The sequence below is a fragment of the Heterocephalus glaber genome, unplaced genomic scaffold (genome assembly GCF_053883595.1).
Source record: "Heterocephalus glaber isolate CG9 unplaced genomic scaffold, H.glaber_assembly_v1.0 deba00001497, whole genome shotgun sequence".
Taxonomy (NCBI): Eukaryota; Metazoa; Chordata; class Mammalia; order Rodentia; family Bathyergidae; genus Heterocephalus; species Heterocephalus glaber.
Genome location: NW_028258320.1, coordinates 29,795,000 through 29,819,018, shown reverse-complemented (window position 1 = coordinate 29,819,018; position 24,019 = coordinate 29,795,000). Strand labels below are relative to the sequence as shown.

The window sequence follows — 24,019 nt, the reverse complement described above, 5'->3', positions numbered from 1 at the left end:
GTTTCTAGATATAAACCACATATCTTTCAGTATTGTCTTTTCAATGTAGTAAACAGAAAATTACAAAAGGATGTCTCATGAAGAAACAGAATTTTCTCTTAGATTAAAAGAAGAAATTCCAGGGCTGAGGTATAGCTCAGTTGTAGAGTGTATACAAGACACCTTAGGTTCAATCTTCAGTATGAAAAAATAAAACATAGACAAATAAAAATTTAAAAAAGAAATACCAGTTCCATTTGTTTTGTGCACATAAAATGAAAAACAGATAAATTATTAATTAGAGATTATGGTACTAATAAAAATGTTAAGCTGTGAATGATAGCATAAGCAGCATAATTCAAACGATCAATCAGACTTTCTAATCACATGCTGAATTTCATTTGTGATATGCAGCTAGAACTCTCTAACATGCACATAATTGCTCAAATTTCACATTAATATATTTATACCTATTACTTCATATGCAGTTGCTGGAACATGATTGTCTTACTGCCCATCAAAAGAGATAATGTATTAATGGCATAGACTCTCCAAAGAGTGTTTGTTTGCAATATAAATATTTTACATTTGAGAGAGCTCTAAATTTGAAAATAGATTGACTCATAATTTGTTCTTTGGCTCTACTCAAGAGTACAAATGACACTAATTCTCCTACCTTCTTCAGAATCTACAAACATAACCTTATTCATATTAGTAGACTAGATATATTTTCAAATTAACTATGTGACAATGAACTTTGGAAAATAAATATCCATTTCAATGTTTAAATAATTTATTCTTTAAAAATTAATAGGTTCATGATAGAAAAATATGTTAAAAGTTTAACAGTGAATTTATAAAAATATCTTAAATGGTCTTAAACATATTTAAAATATTAAATCATAATTAAAGAAATCCAAATTTCAATTGCACAAAATATCATTTCTAATCCCTAAAATTTGTTAAATAATAAAAATTATTTCAATTACTGGTCAGGCTGAGAGAACAGACAATGTCATATATAACTGGTGATATTATAAATTATAAAATACCTATGAAGCTACATTTTGCAAAATGTAATAAATATCCAGATGGGCTTAGCTTCTGACCCATATCTAGAAATTCATTATGAAGACACACACTTGTAATATTTTTTTAAATTATACAAAATTATTCCTAGAAGTAGTTTATAATTTCAAAAACGTATAAATATCTTAAATGTCCAAAGTAGAAGAGTAGCTGTAAAAAATTTAGCTCATCCATATAGTGGAGCTATAGAATAAGCTCCACCTACAGAAAAAGGACCTTTATAAACTGAATGAAGTGATTTCCAGGCTTAGTTATTAAAAGAATTAAACAAAGTTCAATGGACTATATGTACTGTGCTCTTTTGTGTAAATGGGAGAGAAATACATACTGGGTGAAAGAGAATTGAAGGAGTAGAAAAAGAATAAGGGGGAACAAGGTGTGACACTTATTTAAACATATAATGTAGTATAATTCAATCTTCAGAGGCTATAAATTACTCATACAATCAAATTTAAGATTAATCAGATTAACTAAAATATGGTCAGCGGCTTATTTACGTAACTGTTAAGCATGCTCTTTGTGTTAATGTCTTCAGATCAAAGAAGAAAATAACACTAAGCAATATTAAGTTAGAGTTGGTAATTTGTCTTCTTTCATTCTTTGTAAAGTTTTTGTTATTGTTTGTTATTGTTTGTTAATTGTGTACTTTTTTTGTTTGTGCAACTCAAGTGGGTGAGAAATTCTTAAATTACTTCCTGTTTAGGGTTTAGAAAATAAAATAATCCAAATCCTTCACATTTCTTCCCTTAATAATTTATTTAGTATACATTTATTAAATACTTAATACAGAAAAGCTACTAGATTATATACAGATAATCCAACAAAAACCAAGAATTGCCAACTGTACTTGGTGAGCTCAAGTTTTGCATGGGAAGATAAATAGGCAATCATAATTTCAGGACAAAAAAATATGGCAGAAATTTTCATATACTATATGTACTTGAGTGGCAGATCACACGCATTATCAGGAGCTAAACCAAAATGTGCATGCATCTTTCTTAAGAGAGGATGTAGTTATACAGACATCCTGCTCATTCATTGGTCATGAAATGTGTTAAAAGCGATATTAGCACATTAGCCCCATCTATGTACACTATAAATGGGTCACTGCTGAATGACATAATAAATGTACTTGCCAGAATTTAAAATCACAAAGATAGTCTTTTGATAGACATTCAGCTTTCATGTGAAAGTAGCAGAGTACACACAAAAAGACGCACATAAATTATTTAATAATTTCTATCTAAATATCTTGAGCATTTTATTAGATTTTTAGGATGTTGTTCACAAAAAATGATTAATGAGGCTCTATAAATTATAGAACGCTTTGTCAAAATATTTGTAATTCATCTCTTTTAGGATGCTTTATTCAGAAAATAGAATGTTTTTGCTTCCATTCCACAAAGATGTCCTCCACAGACAGCCATTATCAAATTGGCTTAATCACATTGCACCTGATTTTAATTTGATTAGGATTTATGGTATCTATCCACTGCTTTTCTTCAAAAATAAATACTCAAAACATGTATAATTAAATGTAAAATCTTGAAGAGTAAAGAGACAATAGACAAAAGAAGTATATCCTTTTATGTGAAGTAAATTTAATCCACAGCACCACAAAAAAGCAATGAACTCCATCTTCATATGGACTAAATGTTAAATCACAAAAATAAAGCATGCATATATGTGTTTATGAAGCAATATATGTAGATATTTAGGGACAAAGATCTTTCTATACATAATGCAAAACACAAAACTTGAAGATAATCGAGAGATTCAATTGCATAAAAAAGTAAAACTTCTGTGTTTAAGAAATCAGTATATAAAAAAAAGTCATTATGGAGATACCTCAAAGAACTAGGACTGGAAGTCCCATTTGACCCAGCTGTTCCCCTGGTGACTATCTTCCTCAAAGAATTAAAAGAATCATACCACAGTGATATATGTGCACCCATGTTCATAGCAGCACAATTTGTAATAGCTAAAACTTGGAAGCACCCCAATTGCCTATCCACTGGAGACTGGTTAAAGAAAATGTGCTATTTTTTTTTTTTACAAAATGGAGTACTACTCAGCCATAAAAAATGAAAAACTACAGACATTTATAGCTAAATGGATGCGCATTGAGGTGATTCTCATATGTAAATACTGAATAGTTTCTCTAGTGTGAGAAACTGAAAGTGTTAATAAGGACTAAAAGGTATAATAGATAATGTGAAATAGGAAGCAAAGGAGCAAAGGGGAAGGGGAAGTGGGAGGGGTAGGGGAAACGAAAGAAAGGGATGGAATTAATATGAGAAAATGAAAAAATGGAAACAAAGTTTTTTTAAATAGGGAAGGATGGAGGGGTTGAAGGGAGGGCAGGGGAATGGGAAAAAAAGTAAGAATCAAGAGAGATTATGTAAAGGTGCAAATTTCCAATGATGAATGTCATTATATTGTATACCTAAAATGTACCAATAAAATTCATTTTTAAAAAAGAGATTCACATTTAACACAAAGCTATATTTTCTTCAATATTCTGTATTTGCATTTAATTCAAAGCTATAACATTTTTCCAAGTATTGTTACATAAGTGATCTACAAACATCAGAAGTAAAAAAGGAATGAAAAAAGCATCTTCAAATAAAAATGTTAAAAGACTAAAAAAAGGAATCTCTCTTAAACAAAATAATAAAATAATCAAATCAAATCATCTGTCATGAGACCTGAACCCATTTGTTGACTGTCCAAAGAGCATGTTAGAAAATCTATTTTTCATGACTGTTACAGATTTGTTTTATGCAAGGAATATTTGCTTTCTTACAAGGCAGGATGGAAATTGGAGAAAGAAGACCTACTTTTGTTGTATATCAAATATATCTCATTGTGTCATATCACTTTCCAGCGGAATTTAAATATGGATCTAAGAGCCGGGGATTTAGCTCAGTGGTTCCACCTCCTGCCTCGCAAGTGCAAGGACCCGAGTTCGATCCCCGGTACAAATAAATAAATAAATAAATAAATAGGTATGGATCTAAATACAGGTACCGCAAATTAAAGAGAAACAGTGAAATGGCACCCCCTCCTTATGGGTTATTACCTTTTATCATTTCCATGAGAAAAAAAATTTAAGTAGTGTGGTATAAAAAGTCCCCTAATAGATTTAAACTTAGGGAAATTGCCTCAGAAGTATTATACAATTAAAGTAGTTCATGGAATGGATAACTAGTTTTACCAAAATCTATGGAAATATCCCTGGAAATGAAGACATCATGTCCCAAGAATGATTTCATCTTCTTATGACACTGAATCCCATCTCATGGGAGGAGAGCATTCTCCTAAAATATTTAGTTTCAGTGCTTAGAAAAGCAGTCACTGCCTAGATACCTGAGTTTCATCTCACAATCTAGTCCTCATTTCTGCTGCTAGTTGCAAGACGGAAAAGCAAGAACTATTTGAAGAAAAATTTTGTATGTGTATTTGTGTGTGCTTTTTTGAAGCACAGGTCCATAGTGACTAAAATTTTGAAAAGTTATTAAATTAGGCTTAACTTGTTAAGCCAGTAATGGATTTTGCTGGCAAAATGTGTTATCCCTTGAAACTGTGAACAATGCTAACCTAAGACCCTGATAGGGAAACAATAGTTATCTTCATTAACTAATATTAGTTAGACTTAGTGCTTCACTTATATCTAGTGCTAGCCCATCTTAACAGTAAAGTAAAATGTACTCTTCAATTTGGTCAGTCATAATGAGTTACTCTTTTTCAAAATATATAATAATTTCAAAGGAATTATTTTATTATATGGACATATAAAATTTGATTAAGAAAAGTTCAACAAATCGCAATGTGATTTGACATAGTAGGCTTGATAAGTCTATATGATAGTCTTCAGAAAGTCAAAAAAAGGAAAGGTCTCACTGAGTGCATTGCGACTGAAATTATTACAGCTATCATAGTCTAGGTTGTGAGACTCAGTGCTCCCTGTCCTTCTCATATGAAAGGAAACTTAGGGAACTGATTTGGGTTCTCCATGATAATGAAAATTAAAGAAAACATTCTGCCAATCCTTAAACATGTATCAAATGTGGATATAATATCAATAAGAGCTCACATAGAGCTGTCCACTGCAGCCACATGTAAGTACAGATGAGGTTGATTTGATGCAAGAAAGACAATGCAGAAAAATATGTCATACAAAATAGAAAGCTGATTACCATTACTAAATATATTAATTTCTAACTTGATGTTAGTTTGAAATTCTTTTAAATTGAGCCAAGTATTCAACCTCTTTTACCACATAGTAAAATGGTAAGATGATGACAAAGCTGAATGTGATATATTTATATAGTGTATTTCTGCAACATAATGCATGAATAACTATGATAGAGCCTTACATGTAGTTCACTTAGTTGTATAGGAGAAGTTTTCAACTCAAGGAGTTTATTTGTCAAAATTGCACAATCCTTACTTAGAAAAATATAAGATTCAAATCTTGCAGATTCAAAAAGTACCATTCTCTACCTTTCAGTACCTTACTTTCCAGTTTACTGCAGTTTCAGTTTCTAACATGGTTTATTTTCTAACATCTGTTATTTTCATGGGTGGACAATTGGAGGGAGAAAAAGGGGAAAACATGTTATAGCAGAATCTACTTTGTCTAATATATTGATTTAAAATAATAGTATAATCAGATAAAAGTATAGCAGCAACAATCTACAACAAAAGGGGAAACTTTTAATGGCAGTATTTCACAAAATAGAAACTAAAATATAAAACAGATTATGGATCTGTGAAGAGCAAATCTCTGTAGCACATCTTAGGAATCCTCTGGTCTAATTATTCTCAAAATTTTCTCTAACAGATAACAATTTAGTTGGTAGAGAAACTATGTAAATGTGCATGTAATTTTCTCCCTTTCTCTTCTGACTTGGATGGCGTCTACACAGATTTGGGGGAAAGGTGCCAAATGCTGAAGGGCTGGTGAACATGCAGGACGGATTCTCTCTGTGTGAGTGAAGACTCCAGGACAAGACATCACAAGGTTATCGACCCATGAGAATTAGTTTTCCTCATTTCACATTAGAATAAAGAACATAATATTAAGACTCTTCTGATAGTTTCCATGGACTTTATCAGAGATCCCAATCCTTGGTCATATCTTTATCTATAACTATTCCCCATATTCAGAATAAATCTTTTTCTTCTTAAACCAACTTAAGTTGGCCTATCTCCACTACAAGGTAGAGTAAATTTATAGGGTTGATCTGAAGATCACAAAATTCTACACATGGCAGAAAAACCAAAGTCAAAAATTATGACAACGTGAAGCTAACTTGAGTAATTTACATATCACTCAGAGATGTATGCTGAGCTAAAGTACTCTTGTAAAAGGTGAATCCCTTGGAAGAAGAGGAGGAGGAGGAGGAGGGGGAGGAGGAGGGGGAGGAGGAGGAGGAGGAGGAGGGGGAGGAGAAGAAAGAATAACGTAGGAAATAAAGTGACTTTCAGAGGGCTTTTTTTACATATTCCAGTGCTTCCACTTTTGGGTTGAATATAGTTGGTCTCTCCATGTTACCCTTTATTTCCTCATCTTTTAAAAGAAGAGGACCTCAGTCTTGTAGATGGTAAAAATGGAAATTATTGAATAAACATTAGTGCCACAGATGAGAATAGCTCTTTTTAAGTTAAAAATTGTTCTGCTTTATGTGTCTTTTCTAAAGTGCATGCATTTCAATTCCTTGTCTTTTATTCTATATTTTAATATTATTGAGTGGAAATGATGTTCTCTGCAATATGTTCTTTGTATAAAAAGTTAGATAGCAGGCCGGGGATTTAGCTCAGTGGTTCTGTCACCTGCCTCGCAAGTGCAAGGACCTGAGTTTGATCCCCGGTACAAAAAAAAAAAAAAGTTAGATAGCATATACTTACTGGAGGGTAGAAAATTCATGCTAAATTATTTTACTCATCACGGAGCTATATTTTGCACTTTATTAACTTAGTATTTGTTTTGAACCATAGGATCTTGTTGGGCTGGGGATTTAGCTCAGTGGTGCCACTGCCTGCCTTGCAAGCGCAAGGTTCTGAGTTTGATCCCCGGTACCCCCCCCAAAAAAACATAGGATCTTGTGTAAACTAAATACTTTTTACTACCTCTATGAGATTACTCTATTATTATTATTTTATTATTAAAGGAAAGGTCTCAATTTATTCTGACATTGTTTATGTTCTCTTCTCAAATACTTTTCCCTTCTTGTTATTTCTAAAACTATCACTGCATTTTTGTTGCTAAATTATTATCTTAAACACTATCCTCTTCCCTTAATTTCATACACTTAATAGACTTACACACCTTCATCTGGAGGTCTAATAGATATCTCAAATTTACATACCCTCAAAACACTCTCTGGTATTTTTTTCTTTGCTAATCCCATCCATTCCCCTGTCCAGCTAAAAGTTTCACCCAGTTACCACACCTGGAAGCTACTTTATATTACTCTTTTTTATCACACACATTAATCATCCAGTCATTCTGGCTTCATTATCAAATTAAGTCCTCGATCTGATCATTTTTACAACTTTTCTGTTACCACCCACTGAGGTTCAGCCACCATCTCCCAAAACCGAGGCTAATGAAGCAACTTTTTAATTAGTGTCATGAATGTTGTTTTTGCTCCTCTGAAGTGTATTCCCCATGCTGGAGCCAAAATTATCTTTTAAAAATAAATGTTGTCATTCTACTCTTTAAAATTCTACAATAGGATCTCATTACACTCAGAACAAAATCTAAATTCTTATCAGGGTCCATATCCTACAACACATTCTGATCTATGCCTGTCCCTTCACTCTGTGTCCTGCTCTGTGCCTATTAAAGTGGCTCTAGTGAAACAGGATTTTTGCTGAATATGATGGATTTGTTCCTGCCTGAAGGGTGTTCCTTCTTGAAATGCCTTTATGTCCAGATTTCCACATAGCTTCTTCCCTTTCTTAATTGACGTTTATTTTTCTATTGTCACCTTATCTACAATGACTCCCCCTTCCCACCTTGCTCTAAAATTTCTCACTCTATTTTAGTTCTATCTTATTTCTTGTGCTGTTCTATTTATATTGTTTTAGTGCATTATGGTTTATATCTGGATTCCCCCCAAGGCCTCGTGGACTCAATGGTGGGGCTTTTTGAAGGTGATTGGACTATAGGACTTTATAACTGATTTGCTCTTAAAAGGTGAAGTCTGCTTGGAAGAGGCAGGTCACTGTTGGTGTACTCTAGAAGGGTTTATCTCCCTTCCAAGCTCCTCCCTTGACACTCTGCTTTCTGTCTCCCATGCTATAAACAGTGCTCTGCCACCATACCCTTGTGCCACGCCTTCCTGTCCAGCCAGCCTACTATGGACTGAAACCTCTACAAACTGTGAGCCAAAAGAGACCTTTTCTCATTTAAATTGCATCAGATGTAGGTGTCTATTGCCTAAGACAATATTACATAAGATTAATAAGGAGAGGGATTTGGTTTGCTTTATATATTTATGCATTGCTATCACTCCAAACTAGGAACGCTCAATCATGACATTACTAACATTTTGAACTGTATGATTCCTTCTTGTGGGAGGCTGTTCTGTGCATTGCAGAATGTTTAAAAGAATTCCTCTACCTACTACTTCTCTGGTTTATCTCCACAAGTCCTTATATATTTCATGAGTGGTTCAGGTGCCTGCCTCGCAAGCGCAAGGTCCCGAGTTTGATCCCTGGTACCAAAAAAAAAAAAAAGGAAAGAAAAAGTCCTTAAAAATTCTGATTATGCAAAATAATGTGACATAATGGTATATTTTTGTATCTGCAGAGAAAATTTTTTAAAATAACCAAATATATCCCAAAGTGATATCACCTGTTTTCCTGACAGGTGTCATTCTGAGTAACTGTTTTTTAATGTGTTTCTCTCCATTCATCTTTTTAATCAGAGGAAAATAATCATAGTCTTTATACATAACAACAAAATAAGCGATGTGTTACCAATGTCAGGGCCAAATCCATGGACTGTTCTGCCGTGCTCTTAAGATAGTTTGATCAAAGACAAAAATAAAGGAAGGATAGAACAAGACGGGGGGATGGATCTCTTGCAGATGGGAAGGGGTCCAGGGGACCAAGGGTGAGGGTTGAGGTGGAGGCGATGGAAAAATAGGTACAGTGAAGATATGCCATGTACAAGGCCCTAATAACCTCAATGAACATGGACATTATATGCCATAAACATGACCTAAGATTAATAATCCCAACAAGAATGAAAAGGGGGAAGGGGAACTAGAAGAGGAGCGAGGGGGAAGGGAGGGAAGGAGATTGAAAAAGAAACAAGCTGTGTTATGTACATGTACTCCTCCCCAAGATGACTGTAAAATGCATGCACTGAAAAATGTATACTAATATAAGAAAATAAAATAAATAAACAAGACAGTTGTTTTATTGGTACATTTTAGGTATACAATACATTTACATGTATCATTAGGTACTTGTACCTTTACATGATATATCTTGGTTCTTATTTTTTTCTCCATTTCCTGTCCTCTTTTCACCTCCTCCACCCTTCCCTATTGACAAAGACTTTGTTTCCATAAAAGAATCTAAAGAAAAAAAAGAAAAGAAAAATAACTTCAAACAGAAGGTTCTGACAAATGTAAAACAAAGAAATAAAACTTGGTTAAACTACTGTCCATCTTGTAAGAGAGATTGTGCTTCTTTGTTAATAAGTTAACTTCCTGTACTAAAAGACCTTTGTAATTAAAATATCAGTTATTTTTAAAAAGGCAGTTATTTTAATGTATTTTTAAAATTTTTTCCATTTTTACATTGAGGACAATCTAGGGTAGTGTCAGAAAAACTGCTGTGTGTGTGTGTATGTGTGTGTGTGTGCATGTTTGTGTGTAGGGGAGGTACATGCTCAGGCACACTTGCACACCTATTTTTACAAAATTTTCTCTTAACAGAAAAATTGTAAGAAAATTAAATTTAACAGAATTTATCTGAGCAAAGAATGACTCATGAATCAGGCAGCACTCACAACCAACAGAAGTTCAGAGAACCCTACCCAACAAAATGAACAGCCAAGTTTTTCAAGTGAAACTTAGAAGCAAAGAAGAGAAATCATTTCACTAGCTAAAGCTACTTGAGGTTACTTGAGTTTGTTGATTGAAGCTCATCTGTAATTGGATGAACTGTGACCAAAGATGTACTCTTAAACTGGATTTAAGGTTTTTTTTTTTATTGCTGTTGTTTGTTTTCGCAGGAATGGGGATTGAACCCAGGACTTTTGGACTGAGCTACCTTTTCAGCCTTTTTATTGAGAGATAAATTCCTGTTAAATTGTTCAGGTTGGGCTTGAACACGCAACCTTCTTCCTCAGCCTCCCAGAGTCCTGGGATTATAGGTTTGTGCTTCCATGCTCAGCTAAATTTAAGTTTGTTACTGGATCAGGTTGCAGTTTGCTTCATTGAAAATCAAATTAAAGACATAGTTTTGGACCATGGCTTACTGTTCATTTATAACAACATGGACAGGATATAGAGAATTAAACAAATAGGCTGAGAGTAGAGCTGAGATTCTTAAAATTTGTGATTTGTTGCTGTTTTTGAAAATTGAAAAAAAACCACTGAAGATTGCAACACTAAAATGGCTGAATACTTCTCTCTGAAAATAAAGGAACAAAACAAAAGAAAAAACAAAGAGCAATTTCTGTGAAGCAGAGTGTCAGAGCATAGTAGGGTTATGGCAATGTCCAGCAGCCTGGACATGATGGCATTATAAAGAAGCATACAACAACATCTACCATCCTGTCTCTGTGATCACCTGTGAACCAAAAACTTCACTCAGTGGAGAAAGGGAAAGCAGGAGACCCCAGTAGCCCTGACTCCTGCCATAAACACCACAAGTATTTTCTGCTGGAGAGGCCTACAACCTTCACAGGCTTGAGCTCAATTTGGGAAGCTGCTGGGTTACCACATGTATGCATTATCCCAGAGAAAGAGCACATGCCCCTGTGGTACCCTCAACAACACAGGCTCCTGCTGCACAAATGATCTTGAGACCCTGCCTACCTGGGGCCCTGGGAAGTAGTGAGATAGCTTCCCTCAGCCTTTCAGCCGATCTAGCCCTGCCAACAAGCCAGGTGGCCCGTCTCAACCTCCCTCAGCTCCGGGGAAGCAACTGGTCAGCCTGACTGATAAGTGAGGCTTGCTCCGGTCCCCAGGAAGATCTGCATCTCTACCTACCCACCTTTACCCAAAGAAGCAGCTCCTTAAACCCAATCACTGCCCCAGAAAAAGGCTAAATGGTGCTGTGCACCAACCTTCAGCCCTAGGGAGCAGCCAGACAGCCAACCAAACAGAGTAGCTCTATATCCAGAAACACACAAGCTGTCTTGCCTATCCATTACAACCCTAGAAAGCAGCCAGGAGGCTTGCCCTGAGTAGTTCACCCCACAAGGCTGTGAGAAGCACGCAAGTATCCCCCACCTCACCAACATCAATCACAGAAAGCAGCACACTCCAGGAAGATCAGTGTCCAGAAGCTACTGGAGGTTGTCCATGCAGACCTCAGTGCTGACAGGCAGCCACACTAGGGCTGATAGTGCTCTGTGGCTTATGATTTGCCCTCAGGCATTGATAAGTGTCCCTCTCCACTGCTGAGCATGTTGCACTGGAGTGGCATTATCACCATAGAACTGCAGGAGACTGATAAAGATTGGGCCTCCACTGCTCAATCCGCCATCCCTTGCCCTCATGCTACACAAGTGCACTGTGCTCAGACGTACCAATTATTGTGCCTCTCCTAAGAAAGCTATACCACTACTGGCAGTGTGATCTTACTGTCCTTGCAGCTTATGTCACTGAAACACCTGCAAGCATCACAAACCTTGACTATAGCTGAAGAAGCTACATGGATACTACCTAAATTGCCCACAGGAAAGTAAAATCCAGTACAGCCTACCTGGCATACCCAATACAGCCTACCTGACATATCCCAGAATACATCACCAGGAGAAAATCTTTAACTAGGAAATCTACCCTATAAAATTGATAGAGGCAACTGATCCACTAATTGCACGAGTATCAACAGAAGAAAACAACCACTGAAAGAATAAGGTAACATGTTGCCTCTAAAGGAAAACAATAACTCTTTAGCAACAGTCTGCACAAAGGGAAATTGATGAATTGCCTGAAAAGTTCAAAATAATGAGTTTATGGATACACAATGAAACACAAGAGCATCCAGATAGACAATTCAATGAAATTAGGAAGTCAATTTATGATATGAATGAGAAATTCAGCAAAGACATAGATCATAAAAAAATAAATGTAGCAGAAATCTCAGAGCTAAAGAATCAAATAAATAAAAGTACATCTGAGAGGCTCAATAGCTGAAGAAATCATGTAGAAAAAAAGTATTCAGGTTGAAGACAGGTCATTTGAAATAGCCCAATCAGACCAATAAATATAACAAGAAACCTCACAATAATTATGCAATATCTTTAAACCAGTAACTTTTGCTTTATAGGTATTCTAGAAGGAGATAAGGAAAGAGCATAGAAAATCAAGTTTTCCAATGGTTCCTCTATCTCCCATAGGTGGATTCCATTAGATAATGAATAAGAAAGTAGAAGGCAGAATCATGCTTACCAGAGACTGGGAAAGTATCGCATAGGAGAGTAAGGAGAGGATGGTGAATCAGGGAGAAATGTGCAATGGGGTACAAAGAATAACCTTTAATATTTTATATCAGAGTTGGACAATTAAGATTGACATCAACAAATTCATTAATTTGTACATTCAAAAAGTTGCTACTAAAGAGGATTTTAAATGTTTTCAAAACCTACACTCATTTCACAGCTACCATGTCGTTGAAAAATCATAATCTTAATTTTTAATATTAAAATGTCAATTATTTGGCTTAAAATTATCTAAACTTGTCCTTAGTGTAAACATAGAGGCATTCTTAAAAAGTAAACTTATAAATGTATTTATTATAGCGATTATCATTTGCAAAGGTAAATACAAATCAGAGAAGAAAACAATTCTCTCCCTATTGAAAATTAAGGTAGAAAATTACTTTTGACTTCATTTTCTAAAATCACTTACTTTAGATATCTTAAATTGTAAATTTATTCTTTTGCCTCTTTGAAATGTACATATATATTTTTAAACTAAATAAGCTTCCTCCTCCAGAACGTGAAGACCATATCTTTAAAATGTAATTATCAAAAAAGATAGAAGCCCTCTCTGTGAGAAGGTAAAGTATAACTCCTGAAGGCCTTTGTTCAAAAACTACTATCACAAGGACAAGAGAAGTCTGTTTATTCTTTGGGTAAATGATTTGGCTAATACAGATGTTCATCTCGACTAGGAGATAAATTTAGGATAAACTATGTAGGAAAAATAGTGTCTAGTCCTCTTTCTTAAAGACTACTTATTGTCTGTCCCAAGAATATGTGTAGATAATATATTTGTATCTATAGGTATAAATATAGCTATAAATATAGATTTAGATATAGATATACTGGGTTGCATTTGCTTGACTACATAAAAAGGCAAAGATTCTGTCTTACATGCTTAGACATTGTCTATGATAAATATCAGATTCTTGTTTTATACTCATTCAATAATAAAAATTTCCTTGTACTTTATCCTTGTAGAAAGGTTTTCTGGCTTGGGAAATTTTTTAAAATTATATTTTACCAAAACAATTTAGCCCTGATTAAGTAAAATAATATTTGCAATCACTTTAGAAAATAGTTACCAAAATATGACAGTATAAGATACTGAACACACATATGGTGATGAAATATAAAGAAATACATGTTGACTCAGATGAATGAATCTTGTTGAAAAGAAAAAAATTTAATAGTGTATTTGAATGGGTAACCTAGAGGTAGGAAGAAGGCAGTTTTAGTGTTTGATATAAAAATATAAAAAAATTATCAAACAATGCCATAAAAGACAACAGAAAACATATTTTAATTTCATCTAAGTTAGATTTGTAGGAATTAATAATATGAATACTATTACTCCATGATACAAAGTAGAATATTATATTTTATTATGTTGTGAAATGCGTATGTGTGTATAATATATATGTTATATTATGTTGTGAAATCCATGTGTGTATAATATATATATATGTTGTGAAATTCATATGTGTGTGTATAATGTATATTATATTATGTTGTGAAATGCATATGTGAGTATTATATATCCTAAAAGTACCCTCCCAAATTGGGATATTTATCATGGTTTTTGAGTGTTTGAAAATGTTTATGTTTTATGATCAGTTGCCCTGGTCAAAAAAGTAAAGTGTAAAAATTAATATTGTTGACTCACATAGTCAAAATTATACAGCTGCATTACATGTACATGTACATGTGTGTCTAGTCATAACTGTAGTATACTGATGTCACAGTGGAACTAAGCCATGTTGGGAAAATATTCTAGATATTCTGCACAAGCGCACTTCTAGATGTTCATGTTATAGAGTCTATCCCACTTGCTAATGGAATTAAAATTGGATACATAAAAGTGAGCCCATTTAGAAAAGAGTAATTTGCTCATTTTATTGTCATCTAGCTAGCTCAACCCTAATCAAAGTTATAGACAGAATGGAGGTTTGTTTATGAGGTGGACCAAGGGAGAACTCACAGAGGAAGGACCCAGGAGTTAGCAAAAAAAGAAAAATATACTAAATCTGTGATCATAAGAACTTCTTGAGTAAAATGCAAATGTATTATTTCTTCTGCTTATTTGAACAAAAGCATTTAAAATTAACCATTGTGTGTGTGTGTGTGTGTGTGTGTATCTTATGGTTCCATTCTATCAACCTGTGAACAGTTCTTTTTCTTGCAAAAAAAAAAAAAAAAAGAAACCTAACCTGAGGAAGGGCCGTCATGAGTCTCCTGGTGTCCCTTGCCAAGGATCCGGGTTCTGCAGCATGCACTGCAGCATGATGATTAGGGTGTCTCTCACATCCTTCATTCTGTCAAAGTGGGTCAAGCCCTCTTCAAGGAGGGAGGGGAATACATCGGAAATCATTGAGGTAAAATTATCATGGCAAAAGGAAGAAAAATGATTTAGCATGAATTTAAGAAAATTGGAGAATTATATTCTGGAAAATCAAGGCTCCTGAAAGCCCTCTTTAGAAAATCGATAATAATATCTAGGTAACACTATACTAAAAGGAACCTCTAAAGCATTTGAAAAAGCTTATACCTTTCAATTGGCAGCTTTGAGTTTAGGTTTTTGTCTATTGGCAAAATGTATTGATTCCATCCCCATTGTCCATGAGGGGCTTTTATTTTTTTTAAGAGTACTACTATAATGTGAATCGCAAAGAACCCTGTGGTTTACATAGTTGGGAAGTTACTATCTTTTCTTATTACCTTAGAACTCAAAGCAAGACAGAAATAACAGTAAAAGGAAAAAGAGGCTACTGAATTCTTTGCACTGAGCTCTATTTTTCTAACAGTGTTCATAATTGAAGTATCAGCCAATTTCAAGATGGAATCATTTTTTACAGCTCTTTTCTGTTGCATTCTTAAGAGATGCAATGTGAAGATAAAGAAGGCTTTAAAAAAAACTTAGTTCTGCATTTGAACTTTTACTTTCTCTGAAAGAGAAAGTTGAATTGCTTTAATCTCTTGCTTTAAAATGGTGATTAAATAGAATTATGATTTTAGGGGTAAACAAAATGTTAGCAAATTTGTCAGAGGTATATAGGCATTTGTATAGTAAGTATTTTACATCACTTTCTGGTGCATCGTTTGTTTGTTTAGAAATCTTGTTGATTTGAAAATTAAATATAATGAAACTAAAAACATTTTCTCTGTGAAGGAACAAACAGTAAATACTTGAAATTCTAGTGGTTTTAAGTTCTACATGTTGCAGTTACTTTGCTCTCCCCTTCTAGCATGAAAAAAGAAGCAAAATAGAGAAAGTAGGAAGAACTTTTTCAAATGTGTAGAGAAACAATAGTTGGGGTGAGGGAGGGAAAGAAAGGAAAAGGAATTTAAAGAAAAAACTGAATTGAAAAAATGGAAACACAGCTTTTGGAAGTAAGGAGTTAAAGAAGGGTTGGACGGAGGGAGCAGAAGGGATTAAAAAAAAAGAATTAAAATGCATTATGTACACACACAAATTTCCCATAGTGAATGTGATTGTTATCTACTGCAAACAAGTACTAATTAAAAAAATATATGGACAGCATGGAAAGAAATGAATATGACTATTTCCCAATCAAATTTTATTGAAATTGGCAACTGGTTAAATTTGGCCTGTGGACAAGTTATGAATCAACCCTGATAAAAGGATATGTGGAAAGTACTTTATCTAATTATAAAATGTTTGAAGTAGCTTAAAATTATTAAAAAAGGAAGAGTGAAACATATGTCATCAACAACCTTTTATCTATGATGATAATTTAAATTAATGTTCTCAGATTTTTATCTCCACATAAATATGAGAAAATAATGGAAACATTGATTATAATAATTTCTGAATTCTATTTTTATATCATTTTTTCTTTTTTACATCAATACATTTATTTTGAAAATTTTATTTTAGTCGCAATAATAGCAAAATTTAGTGAATGTAAAATAATTTTTGTAATAATCTCCTTTTCTTAAATTATTTTATTTTCCAAATATCTAGGATACACCAAAATTTACGTTTTACACTGAATTTAACAACTTTGATATTTGTTGTAGTTGTTAATTAGGTGTGCTTTTAGAGGTGAAAACACTACCATAGTATTTATCATAGCATATAAACTTTTTTAAAAATCTGGATATGAAATTACAAATAGTATTTATCATAGTGTATAGACTCTTTAGAAATCTGTATATGGAATGCCAAATTACTTGTTTAAAGGTATTCAACATTCTATTTCATTGCATGCTAATTAATAGATTTTATTATAGTGTAAAGGAACTTTCCTCATTTAACTTTCTAAAATTAAATTATAGGCAAATGTAACAGAAAAAGAAAGCACAGTAAAAATTTCAAGAAGGAATTAAACTATATATAAATGTATATATATATGCATATGTGTATATATATATTACATATGATTATATATACATACATATGTATGCTGGTCTTCTGTGACATACATATGACATGTTTCTAATTTCAAAGGGGCACAGAGAATACTTTTTTCTAAAGATAAAGCTCTACTGGAAAATCTATAATTACAATTATAGTGCTGTTTATTCAATTATACAAAGTACAGTAAGAATTTCTAAAAATATCCCATAATAGGGAACTATAAAATTTTAGGACTTACAAATGTCATAAAAATAATAAACTATGTGATATTGTGACAGAGATCTCAGTAGGTATCACATTAAGATTGACCTGCTGAAGTATTTCAGTATTAAGCTGTGTCACCTTATTCAAACTCTACAATGTAACAAACTGTTGGATACATTTTTTCCAATGCTAAAAGGATTTATGGAGTTTGTGATGACATCCTTTGGAAAAATTTCAGTGATTAAATTCAGAATCAGTGAAAATAGAAAATATCAGTACAAAAAATAGTACATATGTATGAATATATAATACATAGGACTATAATCCTTCTTAGAGTAATCCTCATAAACCCAGACCAGAAAGGTATTTTGTCTCCATAATAGACTTTGGATAATATATTCATATCCTATTCTGAGGTATACATAAACCTAGTTTACTTCTAAGAATGAAATGCTATGAGGACAAAGTGATTTTCCTGACTACAAATCTCTAAACCTCAGACTTGAATATTTTTTTTCACCTTCAGAATATTTACTAATAAAATTGTTAGAATTTTTTGTCTGAGATGCTATTCCAATTTTCAAACTCTGAAGGGAACATCCTTAAGTCTACTTAAAATACACTATTTTGTGTATCCTAGAAATGATATAGAGCACCAAGTAATCCAAGTAGGGGAAATAATCCAAATAATGTAAGGGAAATATTACAACTCCCAACCTGCTAGGTATCTGAAACGCCGAGTTTGTGTTTCCTAAAACTAAAGAATGAATTTTAAGAACAACGTAGGTTAAGATTAGGAAGAATTTATTTAGAGAAAGATAGCTTCTGTCTAAGAGAGAGAGAGAGACCGGGGCCTGGAAGGTAGGTTGTCTGTCCACCCTCCTTGTCAAATATGTTTTATTGAACAAAGCCATGAGGTGAGGCAGGTACAAGATGGTGACAAAACTACAGTCAACTAATAAGATTACAAATTTAGTCACTTAGGTAATATTTATCCTATGATAATATGGTAGGTAATATGGTCCAATCCCCCTCATGATTATGAGGGAGACAAAACTATGATCAACAAATACACTTGTGACAAGTATAGTCACATAAGTAATATTAGAATTTATTTCCCCTATCTGTAATGTAGTACTCATGAATCAACATTTCTCAATTGCCTCTTCCCATCATCCTACTCTTCCCAGTTTCTGGTAATCACTACAATACTCTTGACATCTGAGAGGTTGACTTTTTTAGAATCTACATGAGAATGCTATAATGTAGTATTTTGCTTCCTGTGTCTGACTTATTTCACTTACTATAATCATCTAAAATTCTATTCTTGTTGTCACAAATGACTGGATTTCTTCTTTTTATGGTCGAATAAAATTTAATTCATATATATTTTTTCTTCACCTATTCACCAATTGATGGACACTTAAGTTGTTTCTGCTATTTTGACTAGCTCTGCAATGATCATAGCAATACAAATGACTGTTTGATATACTGATTTAATTACCTTTGAATATATATACCTAGTAGTATAATTGATGTATAATATGGTAGTTTATCTTTAATGTTCTTAAGAACTCCTATACTGTTTTCTATGTGGCTATAATACTTTACACTCCTTCCAATAGTGTTCAAGTCTTCCTTTCATACACTTGTTACTGTCAGGCTAGACCTGGTCATGAAATGGTTAATAAATATGCTCTACAGTTCCAAGCTACAGTTTGACAAAATACAGAAAAAAAACAACAAAACAGGCAGCTGATGTAGGTGCTGTCTCTGCCCGACAAAATCCATGTGACCTGGCAGCAAATAGAAAACAGAAAACATCATCTTTTCAATGCCAAGTTACCTGAAAATATCCACACATCTGCATGGACCCCAGCCACAAATATTTGCTCTGACCCCTATATGTGGTAGATGTGCTAGATCTCTCTCCCATTGCCCTATAAAGTTTCCTGCCTTTTCTTTGTTTGGGGCTGATGGCCTCTTGCTTGCTATCAGTCCACCTGTGCCCAGCTAAATAAAGTCTGTACCTCTTTGCTTTCACTAGCCTGCTAGGACGCCCTCATTCCTCCACCATTTGTTACAGTTACCACTTACCCATTCCAATTCCACTGAGATACCTCATTGTTGTTTTGATTTCTTTAGTGATGTTGAGCATTGTTTTATATATATCCTCATCGTTTTCATATCTCCCTTTGTAAAATGTCCATTTAGATCTATCACTCATTTTTAGTTGGATTATAAATTTTACTAATTTTTAAAAAATCTTTTACATTCTGGATATTAACTTCTTGTCAGATATATAGGCTGTGAATTTTTTCTCTCTTTCTTTGAAGTCTGTAAGTTGTCTATTAACTGTCAAATATTTTCTATGCAAATCCTTTTTTTTTTTGGTACTGGGGCTCGAACTTGGGTCCTTGAGCTTGCGCCGCAGGCAGCAAAACCACTGAACTAAATCCCCAGCCCTGCAAATGCTTTGTAATTTGATGAAATCACATTTGTCTATTTTTTCCTTTGATTTCTGTGTTTTGTGATCCTTCCCCCAAAACTTCTTGTTCATTCCAATGTCCTGAAACAATTTCCCTATTTTATTCTAACAATTTCATAGTTTCAAGCATTACATTAAGATCTTTAATCCATTTTGAGTTGCTTTTGTATGTGATGAGATATTGGAATCTAGTTTCATTCCCCTGCATGTGAATACTTGATTTTCCAAATACCATTTATTCAAAAGACTGTTCTTATCCAATGCATGTTATGAGTGCCTATGTCAAATTGGAAGGCTTTAGAATCTTGATTTTATTTCTAGGATCTGTTTCATCAGACTTTGTGGCTATAGTTATGGTAGTATTATTGCTGCTTCAATTATTATAGTTTTTTAGTGTATTTTGAAGTCAATTACTGTAACGCCTCAAATATTGTTCTATTTTCTCAAGATTATTTTTACTATTCAGAGTGTGTGATTCTATGTGAACTTTAAGATTTTTTTCTGTAGTTCTGCAATTAATGTAATTAATATTTTAATAGAGATTGCATTGCATTTTCAGATCACTTTATGTTGTACAGATTTTTTAACAATAAAGTATATCCCCTGCAAAGTTGTGCTTCAGAGCTCGTGGCCTCAGTTGTTCACAAATTTTCCTTAGAACCTAACTAATAATTGTTGGTGGAAACCCCCACATTTTTCTGGAAACAACAAATATCCTCTGCAATTGTTTTTTGGCGAGAGGTTTGCAAGTAGCCAGTCTGAGACTGTTATTCAGTTCTCCGTGCTGCTGATTGACTGTTTCCCTGTAGCCCATCTCCAGCACTTGCACCAGCATTCCCACATCAAAACAGGTTGCTGTACCTTGTGTAGCTATCTCCAGGGCTCTCGGTTTTGTTCTTCTTAAAGGTCTAAGATTCGTAAGATGCCCTCAAAACTCCCTGCACCTTCTAAGGCTTTTTTTTTTTTTCTTTTGGTACCGGGGATTGAACTTAGGACCTTGCACTTGTGAGGCAGGCAGCTGCACCACTGAGCTAAATCTCCGGCCCAAGGCTTTATTAATACAGTATTTTATTAAATTATATTACTGCGGTAGACATAGCACATTTAGGGGTTAAACTATAAAAATAGGCATTTATAGGCATTTTTCTGAGCAAATCTGAAACTCAGTTTTTCACAATTCGCAGGTGCTCTAGGAAGATAACTCAGGAGAGTTCCGAGGTTCCACTGTATTGATTTTCCTGATCTGTGAACCCAAGATATCTGGTAATTTCTTTATGTCCTCTTTAACTTCTTTCATCAATGTTTTACAATTTTTAAATTTTTCAGAGGAAATAGAATCTGTAGAAACATGAATATGCACACATCTACCACCTAGGTTCATTAACATATGCCTTACTTACCTATCTAGATAATTATAAAAACAGAATTTTTAAATTTTGTTTCATTGAGTAAATTATCAACAAAATTATTGCAGATACTATAATCATTCTATATTGCAAAGTAATTCTGTTTCCATACATAAAAATCATGGCATTACCTTATATAACCTCAAACCCATTAAGTTTTTCAAGAAAATTAATCACAATGGCCTAGAATGAAAACTCTAGTATATATAGAAATTGCAAAAATATCCCTAAAATGTAACTATTACATGGAAATAACATTACGTGATCTTAATATCTTTGATTTAACACAGTGTTTTTGTCTTTGTTTTTGTGATGTGGGACCAAGTCTTATTTGGAAATGGCAGAATCAAGAGCAATAGTAGAAGACCATGCACCTCTACACCCATTTCTCACAAGTTTCACACCCATCCACCCTCTCCTCTCCCTGCAGCATCCCTTCCCCGGGGGGATGAACAGGGAACCATCCCCAACCCTGACCTTGCCTTCTACCTGCCCACCCAAGCTACACCCAGCAGTTTCCCATTCTCTTCCTGGACTTACCTGAGCACCTCTGCACCGATATTCAGGGCCCAAGAAAGGACTGTCACAGTTGCCCAGCTCCCAGGTCTCAATCTGGGTCAATCTGCAGGAAGCAGTCAAGGTGACACTGGACCTGCTGGACCCTCAGGGCTCCTCCAGGGCTGGGGGTACTACTAGGCCTGCAGCCATGGCCTGCGGTTCCCCCCTCCAGGGCAGGGCTAGGGCACAGTATCAAAGCACCAGAGGCTGCCCCTTCCCCCTCCTCCTGGCTGCTCTGCCCTATGCAAGCCCTGGGTGGCTCTAGTTCTCTGTCCTTTCCAGCTTCTTGGGCCTTCCTGGTTCTGCTCTCCTGCATTCTTCCTCCTTGGCCTTGGCTCGCTCTTGGTGGAGTTGCTGCTCCTCCCCTTTCTTTTGCCAGCTGTGACTGAGCCCTGAGCCCTCAGCCCTCAGGGGAAGGCAGGATCCTGCTGCAGCTGGCGCTTATGGGCTTGTTCCCCTGCCAGGCGATCTGACCATTCTCCCAGTGACCTCCTGCCATGTGACCTTTATCTCATCCTGCAGCTTCTGCCTCCATTCCTGCTCCTTGGAAATCTCATCTTCTTCCTCCCCCTCCTCCTCAGAATCACGGAGGGTCCCCAGCATAGAATTTGCCCGAGAGACACCTCATCTTAATTCTTTATTTCCCTGGCGGAGGGGCCACAACTCAGCAGTGCAGGAAAAGGTCTGCACAAGCATCAGGCCCTGGCGTCTGCAGCATGCAGCGCTTTATCCCCGCAGCAGCCTAGTGGGCAGAGTCGACCCCCACGTGGAGCAGCAGGCGAAGGCAGGCGCAGTGTGGCGGGCACAGTCAAGGCACTGTGCTGGTGGCTGCCCAGCGATCATATCAAGGCCAGGGTGTCTCTGGAGAAGGACACAGTGGATTTTCACATTGCAGGAGGATTAGTACATTTAAGAACATTAAAATAGAAATTATCCAAAATGAAAAGTGGGGGGGTGGGAGTGGGAACAATAAACAAAACAATGATGAGCTCTGAGGAAATTTTGCATGGGTTAATAAATATACAAATGTAGTCCATGACACAAAGCGAAAGAGAAGGTGACAGGCAAAAACATGGAAGAAGCAGTAGCCAAAGAATCTTAAATTTCGTTTAAGAAATAAATACATGTAGCTCAAGCAGGTAGCAAACTGAAAACATGGCATCAAGAACAAAAACCAGGAAAAACTCCTCTAGGATGTCACATTTCGGTGTATTTTGTGATTAGAAGCACTCCTATGAGCTATATTTTTAAGGAGAATAGTATAGAAAACCACCTTAGAAGACAAGAGTTAATGTCTCCTTCTGGTGGAATGGTTAGAATCATCTGCTTTGTACTAGATACCACTCAAGTTTTCCTACAACGTAATTTATTCCACATGCAAGGGTCCTGTGGTTCTCTTCCCATATCCCAACAGGGGAATCGAATATTCCTGAATTAATGCAAGAAAATGCTATGGCAACAACAACTAAATTATCTAAGGGGAAAGTATAAACCTCTGTTTTTACTCACGTAATCCATGAAACATCAACTCAAAATGGATCATAGGTTGAAACAAAAAAGCAAAAATTTGAAAATTCAAAAAGGAAATCTTAATGACCTTAGTGTGATCACAATTTCTTAGGAGAATAGGAATAAAAATTATTATTTTTATTTCATAATTTTTTTTCTGAAAATCTCTTTGAAAATCACCATTAAGAAAATTAAAAATATATTACAGATGGGTAGAAAATATTTACACTACATATATCTGTAAGAAGTCATATATCAAAAATATATAAAGAAAATTGCGGCTGTATAACAAAACAACCCAATAATTGTAAAAATAGAAAAAGTTTTGAAAACTTTTGAAAGTTTATTAGGAAGATATTAGGATGACCTTAAAATATAAGAAACAATTCCCTACTTCATTTTAAACAGGAAACATATAAATTGAAGTCATGATCAAATACCACTATAGAAGTACTAAAATTTAAAAGACTAACATAATTTGCCCCATCCATATAGCAAGATATTACTCAACAGTAAAAGTAGTGATCTACTGATATATTCACTAGCATTAAAATGTAAAATGGCACAAGGACAAAAGAGAAAGTACTATGGTTCTACCTATATATAATTAAAGAAATTAAAAAACTAATCTTCAGTGACACACAATAATTCAATGGTTGATTGGAGGCTGGATTCTGGAGTAGACATTTAATCCAATGGGACAGAAGAACACTTCTAACATACTG

The 24,019-nt window shown here is 34.6% G+C and overlaps 1 pseudogene; it reads right to left on the bottom strand.

Moving 5' to 3' along the window:
- LOC110344600 (NF-kappa-B inhibitor-like protein 1 pseudogene) overlaps positions 1–22,679 on the bottom strand; it is a 113,197-nt pseudogene extending 90,518 nt beyond the window's left edge.
- Between the last annotated feature and the right edge of the window lie 1,340 nt (positions 22,680–24,019).